At 43.0% G+C, this 18018-nt stretch overlaps 1 protein-coding gene across 3 annotated transcripts in view; it reads left to right on the forward strand.

Moving 5' to 3' along the window:
• The window catches only part of UBOX5 (U-box domain containing 5), a 50214-nt gene that overhangs the window by 13697 nt on the left and 18499 nt on the right, over positions 1–18018 (forward strand). The gene's annotated exons all lie outside the window — the stretch shown is intronic.

Consider the following 18018-nt stretch of genomic DNA (forward strand, 5'->3'; position numbering starts at 1 on the left):
ATCTGCCTGCCTTGGCCTCCCGAAGTGCTGGGATTACAGGATTACAGGTGTGAGCCACCGCGTCTGGCCTTTTTTTTTTTTTTTTTTTTTCTTTTTGAGACGGAGTCTCCCTCAGTTGCCCAGGTTGGAGAGCAATGGCGCGATCTTGGCTCACTGCAAGCTCTGCCTCCCAGGTTCAGGCAGCTCTCCTGCCTCAGCCACCTGAGTAGCTGGGGTTACAGGCGCCCACCACCACGCCCAGCTAATTTTTGCATTTTTAGTTGAGATGGGGTTTCACCATGTTGTTCAGGCTGGTCTCACACTTCTGACCTCGGATGATCCACTCACCTTGGCCTCCCAAAGTGCTGGGATTACAGGCATGAGCCACCGCGGCTGGCGTATACCTTGTTTTAAAATAAGAATCTCATGCTGGATGTGGTGGCTCACGCCTGTTATCTCAGCACTTTAGGAGGCCAAAGTGGGAAGATTGCTTGAGTCCAAGAGTTTGGGACCAGCCTGGCCAACATAGTGAGACCTTGCCTCTGCAAAAAAATAAAATCAGCCAGGCGTGGTAGTGTGCCCCCGCAGTCCTAGCTACTCAGGAGGCTGGGGTGGGAGGATCTGTTGAGCCTGGGAGGTTGAGGCTGCAATGAGCTGAGATGACACCATTGTACTTTAGCCTGGATGACAGAGCAAGACCCTAACTCAAAAAAAAAAAAAAAAAAAAAGGCCAAGTGTGGTGACTCAGGTCTGTAGTCCCAGCACTTTGGGTGGCTGAGGCAGGCTGATCTCTTGAACCCAGGAGTTCCAGACCAGCAACATGGCAAAACCCCATCTCTACTAAAAATGCAAAAAATTAGCTGGGTGTGGTGATGCACACCTGTAGTCCAGCTACTTGGGAGGCTGAGGTGGGAGGATCACCGTAGTTTAGAAGGTCAAGACTGCAGAGAGCCGTGATTGTGCCAGTGCACTCCCACCTGGCTGACACAGTGAGACCCTGTCAAAAAAAAAAAAAAAAAGGCTCTCAAAGCTTCACTTACATTTCAGGATTTTTCCTCCAACACATCTTTTCACGTGCTCTAAAATTAAAATTCTTATTCTTGTTTACATGTGGTTGATTGTCCTTAGTTGCTGATTCTTCTTGCTTTAAGAGCCATTTCAGAATTAGTGAACTTAATATTTTTCTTTTAGCTCCCTCTTCCACATTTCTACTTGTCTTGCATAAACTCCCCCTACCCTCATATTTTTCTTCTTAAAATTGGACCTAGAAGAATAGAGTTACATAAGCACCTGTTGGGCCAGTGGTTCCCAAGTCTGACGCTTAGGCAGAATGGTTTTCATAGCAAGTAGCTCAGATGAGAAGGAAACATGCTATGTGTTATATTAGGAAGTCTGGTGGGATTCAGGTTTGGTTGTGTTAGAGCACAAACATAAGGAGATTGTATATATATGTAAGTAACATAATACAGGTAACAGATACAATATATGTGATTTGCAAATAGTTTCTCCCATTCTGTGAGTTGTCTTCACTTTCTGTTTTTAATTTTGTTGAAGCCCAATTTATTATTTTTTCTTTAGTTGCTTGTGCTTTTGGTATCATATTTAAGAAACCATTGCCAAGTCCAAGGTCAGGGAGATTTACCCCTGTGTCTTTTCTCATAGTTTGAGCTCTTTATATTTAGGTCTTTGATCCACATTGAGTTAATTTTTATATGTAGCATGAGGGAACAGTCCAACTTCATTCTTTTGCATGTGAATATCTAGTTGTCCCAGCATCATTTGTTGAAGAGAATATTCTTCCCCCATTGAATGGTTTTGGCATCTGTGTCAAATCAATTGACCATACATGTGGGGGGTTATTTATAGATTTTCATTTCTATTCCATTCGTCTATTCTTATGCCAATACCACATAATTGGGAAGTATGAGTCCTCCAACTTTGTTATTTTTCAATATTGTTTTGGCTACTCATGGTCCTTGCACTTCCATATGAATTTTAGGATCAGTTTGCCCATTTCTGCAAGAAAAGCCATTGGGCTTTTGATAGGGACAGTATTGAATCTGTAGTTTGCTTTGGGGAATGTTGCCATCTTAACAGTATTAAGCCTTCTAATCCATAATCATGGTATATCTTTTAATTTATTTAGATTTTTAATTCAGGAATGTTTTATAGTTTTCAGTGTATAAATCTTACATTTTCTTAGTTTTTTGTTTTGTTTTGTTTGATATAGGGTCTCGCTCTGTCACCCAGGCTGGAGTGCAGTGATGTGATCGTAGCTCACTGCAGCCTCAAATCCTGGGCTCAAGCAATCCTCTAACCTCAGCCTCCCAAGTAGCTGGTACTACAGGTGCATGCCACCATAACTGGCTAATTTTTCTTTTTTTTTTTTTGAGACGGAGTCTCACTCTGTCACCCAGCTGGAGTGCAGTGGTACGATCTCAACTCACTGCAAGCTCCGCCTCCCGGGTTCAGGCAGTTCTCTGCCCAGCCTCCCGAGTAGCTGGGATTACAGGCCCCCGCCGCCACGCCCAGCTAATTTTTTGTATTTTTAATAGAGACAGGGTTTTGCCATCTTGGCCAGGCTGGTCTTGAACTCCTGACCTGGTGATCCACCCACCTCGGCCTCCCAAAGTGCTGGGATTACAGGTGTGAACCACTGTACCCGGATGTTAACTTTATTCCTAATTATTTTATTCTTTTTTATGCTATTGTAGATGCAATTGTTTTTAAAACTTCTTTTATGAGTTGTTAATTGTGAGTGTTTAGAAATACAGATGATTCATCGGGCATGGTGGCTCACACCTGTAATCCCAGCACTCTGGGAGGCTGAGGTGGGCAGACCACTTGAGGCCAGGAGTTTGAGACCAGCCTGGCCAACATGGTGAAACCTGTCTCTACTAAAAATACAAAAATTAGCCAGACGCGGTGGCACACACCTTAGCAACTCAGGAGGCTGAAGCATGAGAATCACTTGAGCCTAGGAGGCAGAGGTTGCACTGAGTTGAGATCATGCCACTGTACTCCAGCCTGGGTAGCAGAGCCAGAGACTCTGTCTTAAAAAAAAAAAAAAAAAAAAAAAAAAACCAGATGATTTAACCTGCTATTGTGCTTAATATTCATTTGTTAGCCCTAGTAATTTTTTTGTTGTGTGAATTTTTCAGAATTTCCTGTATATAGGCTCTTTTCATCTGTGAATACAGTTTTATATCTTCTTTTCCACTTTGGATTCCTTTTTTTTCTTTTTTCTTGCCTTATTGCTCTGGTTGGAACTTCTAATAAGATATTGAATACAAACAATGAAGGTAGGCATCTTTGTCTTGTTCTGGATTTTAGGGGAATGTTTCCAGTCTTTCACCTACCATTGGGTATATACACATACTTTCTTACTTTCTTTTTTTTTTTTTCTGAGACAGAGTTTCTCTCTGTCACCCAGGCTGGAGTGCAGTAGTGTGATCTCTGCTCACTGCAGCTTCCGCCACGCAGGTACAAGCGATTCTCTTGCCTCAGCCACCCAAGTAGCTGGGATTACGGGAGTGTGCCACCAAGCCCGGCACCTTCTTTTTTTTTTTTTTTTTTGAGACAGAGTCTCACTCTGTCACCCAGGCTGGAGTGTAGTAGCACGATCTCAGCTCACCGCAACCTCCACCTCCCGGGTTCAAGAGATTCTTCTGCCTCAGCCTCCATAGTAGCTAGGATTATAGGCACCCACCACCACGCCTGGGTGATTTTTTTTGTATTTTTAGTAGAGACAGTGTTTCACCAAGTTGGCCAGGCTGGTCTCAAACTCCTGACCTCAGGTGATCTGCCCACCTTGGCATCCCAAAGTGCTGGGATTACAGGCATAAGCCACCATGCCTGGCCAATTTTTTTTGTATTTTTAGTAGAGATGGAGTTTCACCATGTTGGCCAGGCTGGTCTCGAACTCCTGGCCTCAAGTGATCTGCCCACCTTGGCCTCCCAGAGTGCTGGGATTATAGGTGTGAGCCACCAATACTGACCTTTTTTTTTTTTTTTTTTTTTTCTTTTTGAGACTGTCTCACCCTGTTGCCCATACTGGGAGTGCAGTGGCACTATCATGGCTCACTGCAGCCTCGACCTCCTGGACTCAGGTGATCCCTTTTGCCTCAGGCTTCCAAGCAGCTGAGGCAAAAAAAAAAAGAAAAGAAAAAGAGTCTCACTCTGTTGCCCAGGCTGGAGTGCAGTGGGATGATTATGGCTCACTGCAGCCTCGACATCCCAGGCTCAAGTGATCCTCCTGCCTCAGCCTTCCAAGTAGCTGGGACCACCTGTGGGCACACTACCACATCTGGCTAAATTTTTATATTTTGTAGAGTGGAGTCTTTCTATGTTGCCAAGGCTGGTCTTGAACTCTTGGGCTCAAGCAATACTCCTGCTTCAGTCTCTCAAAGTGTTAGGATTACAGGCATGAGCCACCACTCCCGGCTGAGTATGATGTTAACTATGGGTTTTTTATAAACCTTTTATCATGTTGAGGAAGTTATTTTTTATTTATTTTTATTTTTTTTTTGAGACGGAGTTTCGCTCTCGTTGCCCACGCCGGAGTGCAATGGCGTAATCTCGGCTCACCACAACCTCTGCCTCCCGGGTTCAAGTGATTCTTCTGCCTAAGCCTCCCAAGGAGCTAGGATTACAGGCATGTGCCACCCCCAGCTAACTTTGTATTTTTAGTAGAGATGGGGTTTCTCCATGTTGGTCAGGCTGGTATCAAAAACTCCTGACCTCAGGTGATCCACCCGCCTCGGCCTCCCAAAGTGTTGGGATTACAGATGTGAGCCACCACACCCGATGAGGAAGTTATTTTTCCTAGTTTGCTGAGTGTTCAATAAATATAATATGCAGCAAATATTCTTTATTTTTAAAATTTTTTCAGCACACACCACCTTTCAGATTAAATGAACATTCTTTATTTTTATTTGTTAAACCTGGCAACTGGCCGGGTGTGGTGGCTTACATCTATAATCCCAGCACTTTGGGAGGCTGAGGCGGGCGGATCACCTGAGGTCAGGAGTTCAAGACTAGCCTGTCAACATGTTGAAACCCCGTCTCTACTAAAAATACAGAAATTAGCCGGGCATGACGGCACATGTCTGTAATCCCAGCTACTTGGGAGGCTGAGGCAGGAGAATCACTTGAACCTGGGAGGCAGAGGTTGCAGTGAGCTGAGATTGTGCCACTGCACTCAAGCCTGGGTAACAGAGTGAGACTCAGTCTAAAAAAAAAAAAAAAAAAAAAAAATCTGGCAACCCTAAAAAAAAAAGTAGGAGAGAGGGAGAGGAGAGGGGGCAGCAAAGGTTGAAAAACAAACTGTTAGTACTATGCTTAGTACCTGGGTGACATGATTATTTGTACCCCAAACCTTAAGCATCATGCAGTATAGCCAGGTAACAAACCTGCACATGTGTCTCCTGAATCTAAAATAAAAGTTGAAAAAAAAAAATCTGGTAACCCTAAGAAAGATGCAGCATTAAACCAGCATGGTTTTTTGTGGGAGGAGTTGGCAGAAGAGACTTGAATGTGTTTACATGTTGATGATAGGTTTCAGTAGTCAGAGATAAGCTGAAGATTCAGGAGAGAAGCAAGAGCAGATGGAGTAGGCCATGGAGGAGAGGGAAAGGGTTAGGGTCAGGTTGTATGTTGGAGAGACTGGCCACCTCACCTGGGTTCCCGTAGAATTTTGCCGACACTGTTATTAAGGTGCTGAGTAAATGGTAGTAAAAACCTTTGTAGATCTTGTTTTGAGACTGAGTCTCTTAGGAGAAAGATGGCTTATCTGTGCCTTGTTTTGAGCCTTTACATTTCTTAAAAGTAAAAACTGGGCCGGGTGCGGTGGCTCACTCACGCCTGTAATCCCAGCACTGTGGGAGGCCAAGGTGGGTGGATCACCTGAGGTCAGGAGTTCGAGACCAGCCTAGCCAATATGGTGAAACCCCATCTCTACTGAAAATACAAAAATCAGCTGGGCATGATGGTGTGTGCCTATAATCCCAGCTACTTAGGAGGCTGAGACAGGAGAATCACTTGAGCCCGGGAGGCGGAGGTTGCAGTGAGCTGAGATTGCACCATTGCACTCCAGCCTGGGTGACAGAGTGAGACTCCATCTCAAAAAAAAAAAAAAAAAAAAAAGTAAAAAGGCCGAGTGTGGTGGTTCACGCCTATGATGCCAGCTTGGGAAGCTGAAGTGGGCAGATCACAAGGTCAGGAGTTCGAGACCAGCCTGGCCAACGTGGTGAAACCCCATCTCTACTAGAAATAAAAAAATTAGCTGGGCGTGGTGGTGCATGCCCGTAATCCCAGTTACTCAGGAGGCTGAGGCAGGAGAATTGCTTGAACCCGGGAGGCGGAGGTTGCAGTGAGCCAAGATCGTACCATTGCTCTCCAGCCTGGGTGACACAGCAAGACTCCGTCTCAAAAAATAAAAATAGGTTGGGTGCAGTGGCTCGCGCCTATAATTCTAGCACTTTGGGAGGCCAGGGTGGGTGAATCACCTGAGGTCAGGAGTTTAAGACCAGCCTGGCAAACATGGTGAAACCTCATCTCTACTAAAAATATAAAAAAAATTAGTTGGGTGTGGTGGTGGGTGCCTGTAATCCCAGCTACTCGGGAGGCTGAGGCAGGAGAATCGCTTGAACCCACGAGGCGGAGGTTGCAGTGAGCCGAGATCGCGTCATTGCACTCCAGCCTGGGCAACAAGAGCGAAACTCTTGTCTCAAAAAAAAATAAATAAATAAAAATTAAAAATAAATAAAGAGTAAAAACTGAGTCTACTTGTGCCTAGCACAGTGCCTTGCACATATTAAGCCCTTAGAGGTGACTTGGCTCCACGTGGTATAAAACTGCAGGCTTCTTTGGGGCTCTAACCTGTGTTCTGGTCTTTTTGCACACCTCTCACTGGTGGGTAACTGTGTGGGATGGGCTGGGACAACTGTCCTTCATTTTAACCAGTTCTAAGAAAAAGGCACATGAGTCAAACTTTTTTCATGGATGGACAGGTAACTCAATTTAGAAATTATAAGAAGTAGTGCACTTCTTTAAAAGCTGAAGTGCCCAATTTATGAAATTGCTCAGTGCATTGATATTCCACCCACTCTTTGAGGTGAAATGCTTTTCTCTTACTTGACAGGTAATCTTTTCTTCTTCTTTTTTTTCCCTCTGTAACCTGTTTGAGTCTAGTCTTTAAAATATGTGTGTCTGCCAGAATTACTTTTCATTACATCTCTATGAGACTCAAAATCAGATTGTATAACGCAGCTATGGTAACTTTGTAGGCTGAAGGAAGCTGGATGCTGAGGTGTTCAGAAAGTGTCATTGTCACCTTATTCTCTTCTAAATTATCCTTCCACACTTCCATACCCCCAGGTGCTGAACCTCAACAGCAAAAACAAAAGGTTTGTTTGGTTGTTTCAAGCTCCAAGGAAGCACAGACAACAACCTTCCAGACCGGGCAACCAACTCTTCCAAGTTTGCCCAGGTTTTAGCACCAAAAGTACTATGTTCTGGAAAACTCCTTAGCTGTGGGTATACCAACACAGTTGGCCACTCAACTCCTGGATCCCTTCTTGGCCCTTCCCTTGCACTTCCCTTTTTGAGCCCTAGTACTGGCAGCTGCAAAAAGTACTCTGAACATAAATCTCAGCCTTCTCTGCTGTCATCCTGAGACCTCAGGCATACATCAACTTTCAGTACCTAAAAGGAAAAAAAGAACAACTTATCCCACCAGCCTAGTGTGTCGGATGTTTACATTTCTGCATGCCCACCATTACCTCTCCAACTATTTATGTATACATATTCCTAGACATAGATTTTTAACAAATGTATGATCATAATACTTTCATAATACTTTTTTTTTTTTTGAGACAGTCTCCCTCTGTTGCCCAGGCTGGATGGAGTGCAGTGGTGTGATCCCAGCTCACTGCAACCTCCACCTCCCTGGTTCAAGCCATTCTCTCACCTCAGCCTCCCGAGTAGCTGGGACTACAGGCGTGCGCCACCATGGCTGGCTAATTTTTGTGTTTTTAGTTGAAACGGTGTTTCACCATGTTGGCCAGGCTCATCTCAAACTCTTGACCTCAAGTGATCTGCCCGCTTTGGCCTCCCGAAGTGCCGGGATTACAGGCGTGAGCCACCATGCCCAGCCTGTATATACTTTTGCATTTTCCTGCATAGTTATGTTTATCATTTAAGTGACATGAATGCCAAGACTAAATGTGTCATTCAAGTTTGTTTCTTACAGTGTGGGCAGTGAGCTTAACTGGAGTCTTCAGTCAAGGCTTAGATCTGGGTGAAAAATTTCAAGTCTTCTGTGAAAGTAGAGTATTTGGATTTATAAGATAAAAGACTTTTTAAAGGATAACATGAAATTCTTGTGATAAAAGTGTTCTGTATCAACTACGGTTGTGATTACCCAACTTTGCACATAGAACTAATTAGATAGGCACACACAAATGAATGCATGCAGACCTGGTGAAATCTGAAAATCGGTGAATCATTATCAGTATCAGTAGGCTGGTTATGAAGTTCTAGTATAGCTATGCAAGATGTTACAGGCAGGCACGGTGGCTCACACCTGTAATCCCAACACTTTGGGAGGCTGAGGTGGGTGGATCACCTGAGGTCAGGAGTTCAAGACCAGCCTGGCCAACATGTTGAAACCCTGTCTCTACTAAAAATACAAAAAATAGCCGGGCATGGTGGCGGGCGCCTGTAATCTCAGCTACTCAGTAGGCTGAGACAGGAGAATCGCTTGAACCCAGGAGGTGGAGGTTGCAGTGAGCCTGAAAGGGTATGTGGGATCTCTCTGTATTGTTTTTTAACAACTACACATGAGTCTACAATTATCTTTAAAAGTTTAATTAGATCTTTTAAAAAGAAACAATTTCTGGTTGGGTGTGGTGGCTCATGCTTGTAATCCCAGCACTTTGGGAGGCCGAGGCAGGTGGATCACTTGAGGTCAGAAGTTCGAGACCATCCTGGCTACCATGGTGAAACCGTGTCTCTACTGAAAATGCAAAAATTAGCCAGGCATGATGGATCATGCCTGTAGTCCTATCTACTTGGGAGGCTGAGGCACAAAAATTGCTTGAACCCGGGAGGTGAAGGCTGCAGGGAGTCGAGATTGCCCCACTGCACTCCAGCCTGGGCATCAGAGTGAGACACCGTCTCAAAAAAGAAAAATAGGGGCTGGGTGCGGTAGCTCACACTTGTAAACCCAGCACTTTGGGAGGCTGAGGAGGGTGGATCACGAGGTCAGGAGATCGAGACGATCCTGGCTAACACAGTGAAACCCCGTCTCTACTAAAAATACAAAAAATTAGCTGGGCATGGTGGCAGGCGCCTATAGTCCCAGCTACTCGGGAGGCTGAGGCAGGAGAATGGTGTGAACCTGGGAGGCAGAGCTTGCAGTGAGCTGAGATCGTGCCACTGCACTCCAGCCTAGGCAACAGAGCAAGACTCCATCTCAAAATAATAGTAATAATAAGGCTGGGCACAGTGGCTCACGCCTGTAATCCCAGCCCTTTGGGAGGCTGAGGCGGGTGGATCACTTGAGGTCAGGAGTTCAAGACCACTCTGGCCAACGTGGGGAAATCCCGTCTCTACTAAAAATGCAAAAAATTAGCTGAGTGTGATGGCGCGTGCCTGTAATCCCAGCTACTCGGGAGGCTGAGGTGGGAGAATTGCTTGAACCTGGGAGGTGGAGGTTTCATTAAGCCGAGATTGTGCCACTGCACTCCAGCCTAGGTGACAGACAGAGACTCTGTCTCAAAAAATATATAAAAATAAACAATTTCTTAGAAAGTAGCTTTGAAATCCTTGTGAGATGCTCAGTAATACATTATACATAGTTCATTTTCCTCCTTTTGAAGAATGTCCTTCCCTCAAAAAAAAAAAAAGAATAAAAAGAGAAAAACTAAAGGAAGAAAATGCCAAAGGAAAAACTGAGATTACCAGTTTATTCCTAAGTAGTTAGTACCTTGGTACTTATCTTTGATGTCTTCAGGAAGCTATTTACAAGGAGCCCCTCATGTAGTACAGAAAAGATAGTGGGGAACACATCAGCCAGAGAAAAGGGAAATTTACCTCTTGAAGGGTGAATTGCCTCTAAGTGGTTCAGAATTGCTGTTGTCATCTAGGAGGTTAATAGCAGACTTTTCACTAGTGTCATTTCTCTCTCTGATCCACCCACCTCAGCCTCCCAAAATGTTGGGATTAAAGGTGTGAGCCACCGTGCCTGGCTGTAACATCTTGCATAGCTATGCTAGAACTTCATAACCAGCCTACTGATACTGATAATGATTCACCGATGACTTACTTCTGACCAGTAGCTTTCAACTTTTTTTTTTTTAACTACAACCTTTAGTAAGAAATAACTTTTACATCAAAACCCCAAATGAATAATTGCGTGTGTTTGTGTGTTCACATATATATGTAACTGAAACAAAACTTTCACAAAACAGTGCTCACCCTTGTATGTGGTGCATGCTGACATTTTCTATTCTACTTAATTTTTAAAAATACTAGTTATGGCTCAGTAATGTAAGTTCTTAATTCTCAACCTGCAGTTTGGAGAAACACTACCTCAGCCTGCTAAGTGAAGTAGTCTAAACTTTTTGGCATGACGTTCAAGGCCTTCCTCATCTGGCTCCATTTGCCTTCCCAGCTCTGGCTCCCACTCCACCTCTATAGCTAAGTGGCATGTTCAGCATCTCCTGAACCAGCCTCACACTTCCCTCCTCTGTGCCTTGACACTTACTGACTTACTGATCCCTTTCCCCAGGGCTCCTTCTCTTTTGTTCATGTTCTCACCTCTTGGCTCCTGTAGTCTGCAGTCTGTGGTAGCCTTAGTATGGAGTGTCTGTCCCTCTTCAGAGTTGTCCATGAGATCAGGCATGTGTCCTAGTCACCCTAAGTTCACATGTTACTCCTGTGAATTTTCCCCTGAGTTGACCAATGTTTTGGCCAAAACTTTTGACCAATGTTTTTTTTAAAAAAAAATTTTTATCAAGTCACAATAAGAAATACATTTTATATTAGATGATATACATGCATTCGTTAAATATATTTGTACAAAACTGAAACAATTTCATGACATATCCATACTATTTGCACCTTCATATTTTGTATTCTCTTCTAATTATTTCTTTTCTTTAACCCATTACTTGATTCCAGAAACCACAAATTGAAAAACATTGATCTAGGTCATCTTTCCTTACTATGTCATCTGCAGAAAGCTCTGTTACCTTTATATTATATATAAAAATTTTTTTTTTTTTTTGGGAGGGAGTTTCGCTCTTGTTGCCCAGGCTGGAGTGCAGTGGCATGGTGTCGGCCAAGTGCAACCTCCACCTCCCGGGTTCAAGTGATTGTGATTCTCCTGCCTCAGCCTCCCGAGTAGCTGGGATTACAGGTGCCCGCCACCATGCCTGGCTAATTTTTGTATTTTTAATGGAGATGGGGTTTCACCATATTGACCAGGCTGGTCTTGAACTCTTGACCTCAGGTGATCCGCCTGTCTGGCCTCCCAGAGTGCTGGAATTACAGGCATGAGCTACCACGCCTGGCCTTTTTTTTTTTTTTTTCAGATGAGGTCTCACTCTGTTATCCAGGCTGGAGTGCAGTGGTGCGAACTTAGCTCACTGCAACCTCCACCTCCCGGGTTCAAGCATATATTCTATTATATAATCACTGTTAGAAAGAAGTCTTTATTGTCTCAAGACTCACAGAGAAGACCGTTCATTTCATTTCTTATTTTTCCCACAAGAAGGTTTGTAGAGAATGTTTATTGCAGCATTTTTTTCATAGTAAAAAATTTTAGACAACATAAGTAATAGGGCAATGGAGAAACTGTTTTAGTCATACAATTAAATATGAGGAAGTTAAAATGAATACACCAGATATAAACATTTCAGTATGGAAAACCTTAATAAAATGCTTAATGGAAAAGCAAGTTGCAAGATGATACACATAATATCATTAAGGTATATTAAAATACATGACTACTATATGTAGTTTATATATATATATATGCATACCTATACTGATATGAATGACAAACAACATTAGATAAAGCCTACCTTAGCCGGGCAAGGTGGCTCACACCTGTAATCCCAGCACTTTGGGAGGCCAAGGTGGGTGGATTGCCTGAGCCCAGGAGTTTGAGAAGAGCCTGGGCAACATGATGAAACCCCATCTCTACCAAAAAAAACCCAAAAATTAGCCAGATGTGGTGGTGCGCGCCTGTAGTCCCACATACTCGGGAGGCAGAGGTAGGAGAATACCCATCACCGGAGCCCTGGAAGTCGAGGTTGCAGTGAGCCGAGATTGCACCACTGCACTCCAACCTGGGCATGGGAGTGAGAGCCTGTTTCCCAAAAAAAAAAAAAAAAAAAAAAGAGAAAAAAAGAGCTTACCCCTTGGCAAAAAGAGAGAGGAAATAGGATAGGTGCTGGGTTTTGTTTTTATCTTTTAAATATTGCTTTTAACACTGAAATCAGAAGCAAACATAGCAAAATGTTAATATTTGCTAAATCTAGGTGGTAGGTACAAGAGTGTCTACTATTTTATGTTCTTTTTTTTTCCTTATAAACCTGTATTGCCATTTTACAATGCCATTATTATCTGTCTCCAAGCTACTTCTCTGAAAGCAGGGCACATTAGCCACAATCTGAGGTTTTAGATTAAGTTATACTCAAGCCTTGTCTTTCTTGTACTTAGATGCCACATCTGGAGAAAGTGGCTATGCTTTGTAAGTACTGGACAGTGTTTGCAGTGAGTTCAAGTTACATGGCCATTTCCTCAGGAGGACTAGGGAGGCCATCTTTCTGGGCTAGGCTGTTTGCATTTTCATATGTTGAGCCATTATTTTTTTTCTGGATTAAGTGTTAAGGCAGGAGGCATCTGACCCTAAAAGTCCAGGGTATTGGAACAAGATAGATGATGAGATTATACCTGTTAAAGACTTTGATAGCAACCAGGGTCTTATGGAATCCTACTGTTTGGACATCACTATTTCCTACAGAAACAGATATCATTTGTAAGATATTTTTTAAAAAGATCTGCCATTCTCCTGTGACAACACACTCATTTGTTTCAATTTGCATATTTCAATTTGATCTCCAGTCCTGAATTGTTTTCAATCACTTTTTCCCCCAATCATTCTTTATTATTATTATTTTATTTTATTTATTTATTTATTTATTTTTTTTTTTTTAGAGACTGGGTCTCGCTATGTTGCCCAGGCTAGCCTTGAACTTCTGACCTCAAGCAATCCCCCTGTCTTGGCCTCCCAAAGTGCTGGAATTTATAGGTGTACACAACCCCACCCAGCCATTTCTTTTTTTTTTTTTTTAAGACAGTCCTGCTCTGTCACCGAGACTGGAGTGCAGTGGCGCCATCTTGGCTCACTGCAACCTCCATCTCCAGGGTTCCAGCAGTTCTCCTGCCTCAGTCTCCCAAGTAGCTGGGATTACAGGCACCTGCCACCACACCTGGGTAATTTTTTGTATTTTTAGTAGAGATGGGATTTCACCATGTTAGCCAGACTGGTCTCGAACTCCTGACCTCAAGTGATCTGCCCGCCTCAGCCACCCAAAGTGCTGGGATTACAGGCATGAGCAATCACGCCTGGTTTCACCCAGCCATTTCTTTGTTATTATTATTATTAATACACCTTATAATTTAGAGCAGTTTAGATTTACATAAAAATTGAGCATTATTAATGCTAATAACACCTTAGTGTGGTACATTTCTTATAACTAATGAGCCAATATTGATTAATTATTATTAATTTTATAATTTAAGGTTCATTCTTTGTGCTGTATAATTCTTTGTGTTTTGTTTTTGTTCTGTTTTGTTTTGAGACAGGGTCTCACTCTGTCGTCCAGGCTGGAGTGCAGTGGCGCGATCTCGGCTCACTGCAGCCTCTGTCTCCTGGGCTCAAGTGATTCTCCTGCCTCAGCCTTCAGAGTAGCTGGGATTATAGGCATGCGCAACCATGCCCGGCTAATTTTTGTATTTTTAGTAGCATCGGGGTTTCACCATGTTGGCAAGGCTGGTCTTGAACTCCTGGCCTCAACTGATCCTCACGCCTTGGCCTCCCAAAGTGCTGGGATTACAGATGTGAACCACCACGCCCAATTTTTTTTTTTTTTTTTTTTTTGAGACAGTGTCTCACTCTATTGCCCAGGCTGGAGTGCAGAGGCTTGATCTCAGCTCAGAGCAACCTCTGCCTCCCAGGTTCAAGCGATTCTCCTGCCTCAGCCTCCCCAGTAGCTGGGATTACACGTGCCCACCACCTTGCCTGGCTAATTTTGTATCTTTAATAGAGATGGGGTTTCATCATGTTGACCAGGCTGATCTCGAACTCCTGACCTCAAGTGCTTTGCCCGCCTTTGCCTCCTAAAGTGCTGGGATTATAGGCGTGAGCCACCATGCCCAGCTGTGTTATATAATTCTATAGGTTTTGAATTACAGGTTTTGAACATATAGGTTTTTAAATGTATAATGTCATGTATCTGCCATTACAGTGTAATACAGAATAGTTTCACTGCCATTTCATTTTTATCTCTATACTCCAGTGCTTAGCACAGGGCTTGCAAATGTTCCATGAATGTGCAATAATATCCCATCTAAAATTAAATATGAGCAAAATAAATTCAATAGTACAGTACATTTAAAGAACAATATGCCACAACCAAATAGAATCTCTCCTGGGAATAAAAAGGATGGTTTAAAATTAGAAAAAAGTGTTAATGTATCCCATTAGTCTGTCAGATAAGACAAATAATAAAAGACAATATATAGAGAAAAATCAGAATTCAGAGCATATTCCTGACTTTCAAAAAATATGAAAATTAGAATGCTTTATTAACATAAAGATGTTATTTCAATCTAACAATCAACATTACGTTCAAAGAGGCATTTTCTTTTTTTTTTTGAGATGGAGTCTCACTCCGTTGCCCAGGCTGGAATGCAGTGGCATGATCTCAGCTCACTGCAACCTCTGCTTCCTAGGTTCAAGCGATTCTTCTGCTTCAGCCTCCCGAGTAACTGAGGCTACAGGCTCGCGCCACCATGCCTGGATAATTTTTGTATTTTGGTAGAGACAGGGTTTCACCATATTGGCCAGGCTGGTCTCGAACTCCTGACCTTGTGATCTGCCCGCCTCGGCCTCCCAAAGTGCTAGGATTACAGGTGTGAGCCACTGTGCCTGGCCCAAAGAGGCATTTTGTATTGGGCACAAACGAGGATGGCAACTGTCTTACTGTTTTGTGTAATTCCGGAAGTTCTGGCTAATGCAGTAAATGAGAGACAGAAATAAGAGTTACCATTTTGAGAAAGGAATTCTCATTATCGAGATAATAGGATTGTAAAAAAAAAAAACAAAACTGAAAATGTGTTAAAATCAATAAGAGTTCAATAAGACAGCTGAACATATAGTAAAGATACCAAAGTGAAAAGCTTTGCTATGTAGGAATGACCAGTTAGAAAAATTAACGGGTTAAGAAGAACCTTTCATAAATAGCAACCTTAACTAGAAACATGTAGGACCCCTTGAGTAAAAAAGTGAAAATTGTACTAAAGGAAAAAAAACTGACAAAAATCTACTTAAGATTTTGATCTTAAGGTAGTAGTAAAAAGTTGCAAACAAGTTGGGTTTGGTGAACCGTACCTGTAGTTCCAGGTACTTGGGGCACTCAGGCAAGAAGATTGCTTGAGCTCACGAATTTGAGGCTGTGGTGCACTGTGATGGCACCTGTGAATAGCCACTGCACTCCAGCCTGGGCAACATAGTGAGACCCTATCTTTAAAAAAAAAAAAAAAAAAGGCATAAACAACCTAAATGTCTCCCAAAAGGAGAATTATTTATGCCCCCCTCCACCCTCTTTATTTATTTATTTATTTATTTATTTACTTATTTATTTATTTATTTATTTATTTATTTATTTATTTATTTATTTTTGGAGACAGGGTCTCACTAGTCTGGATGGAGTACAGTGGTGTGATCATAGCTCACTGTAGCCTCAAACTCCTGGGGTCAAGCCATACTCCTGAGTAGCTGGGACTACGGACACATGCCACCATGCCCAGCTAATATTTTAAAAATTTTTTGTAGAGATGGCATCTCACTTTGTTGCCCAGGCTGGTCTCAAATTTCTGGCCTCAAGCAATCCTCCTGCCTTGGTCTCCCAGAGTACTGGGATCACAGGCGTGAGCCCCTATGCACGGCATATTTATACCCCACGTTGTTCCAAAATTATTTGAAGCTACCTTACATATTATACTCTATTACATAAAAATAAATAATTCAGGCAGGGAGAAATTTGAGGGATGGGCCACAGATTTTATTTGGAGCTTTCTAGCAGCCAGAGTCAAGAAGGAATGTGATCCATATTCATACCATAAAATATTGAATTGCTTGCGATAAACAACTCTTCTAGTACTGAGACCAAAGAGAAAATTTTCTTACGGGTCTCCAAGAGAGGATACCATATAGAACAGACAATGATTGTTTTGTCCACTAAACAAAACAGTAACTGACTTTAAAGAGCTGTTTCTTATTGAAATTCCTTGTCACAGAGTGCCAATGAGCAGCTTGGTGAAGAGTATTTGCAGGGGGTGGTGAGGGTGGTGATAGTTGTGGCTGGGATGAACATGAGGATAGGCCGGTGCACTGGTCTGAGGGTCAGCTCAATGGAGTGGTATATGTTAGAGATTAAAATTATGGTTATCACCTGATACGTCCTGCTACTCTGGTGTCCTATGAATCTTTACAAGTTGGCCACTGAATTTTTATCAGTGTTACATTTATTTTTGCAACCGGTGAGGATCAAAACTGCTAAGAAATCTGTCAGATAGTGGTGTGGGATAAGATCTGCAGCAGCCACAAGGAGTGCCAGACAAGAGGCAAGAGAAGCCACTTGGACCAGCACCAAGGAGCATGTAACGGGGCTGGACTGAACACTCTTCTGTAAATGTTCCCTCAACTTATATTTTGATGAGTGCTGTGGAGAGCAGGTAGTCTTGTGTCTGGTCAGGATTAGGTCCATATGCTTTTGTAGTTGACTGGGGTAGTTGACCCTGAGGCAGGTGGAGAAGCCTAATGAGCTGAGATGCTTGAACAGAAGGCTGACTCACTTCCACACACAGGTGGGAAGAAGTAGCTAAGGGTATACCAAGATTTTCCTTAATTTCAGGTCTGATCTAACACATATTGGAAAGGGCAGTCAAGGTTTCCACATTTCTATATCATAGAGCATAATAACCACATTTAAGTCTAGAAGAACTCTTATTTTACTTTATTTTTTGAGACAGGGTCTCACTGTCACTCAGGCTGGAGTACAATAGCACAGTCTTAGCTCACTGTAACCTTGCACTCCTGGCCTCAACTGATCCTCTTGCCTCCGCCTCCCAAGTAGCTAGGACTAGAGGTGTGCACCACAACACCTAACTAATCTTTTTATTTTTTTGTAGAGACGGGTTCTTGCTGTGTTGCCCGGGCTGATCTCGAACTCCTGGGCTCAAGTGATCCTCTCACCTTAACCTCCCAAAGTGTTCGGATTATAGGTGTGAGCGGCTCCGCCCGGCTTTGTTTTTTCTTGGCTCTCTGTCAGGGCCAAGAGGAGAAGAGGGAACTGCCTGGGGCAGTTTGAAAACCCTCTCAAGTCCCAGAGCCCCCTAATCTCAGCCATCTGCCTGGGGCCAGCGCCATTCTGCATGTGCCTGTCTCTAGTGTCATCATCTATGTTAGTAGCATATTGTCTGCTTTCCTTTGGCATCCTAGGCTTGCTTTTCCAAGGAGGAATGTTTTATTTCATTGGCTTGGCTATATATTTATTTTAATGGTTCTATATTCAATTAAACTGAATGGCTTAATTTTACATTTAAAACAAACCAACAGGAAGCTACTGTGCTAGTTGGGCAGGGAAGCTGGGGGAAATGCTGCTCTAAATGAGTTCTGGTGTCCTGGCCAAAAAGAGGTAACTATAGGGCTTCTGAGGATATTTGCAGACACAATGCATCAGA

The sequence above is a fragment of the Pongo abelii genome, chromosome 21, assembly GCF_028885655.2.
Source record: "Pongo abelii isolate AG06213 chromosome 21, NHGRI_mPonAbe1-v2.0_pri, whole genome shotgun sequence".
Lineage (NCBI taxonomy): Eukaryota > Metazoa > Chordata > Mammalia > Primates > Hominidae > Pongo > Pongo abelii.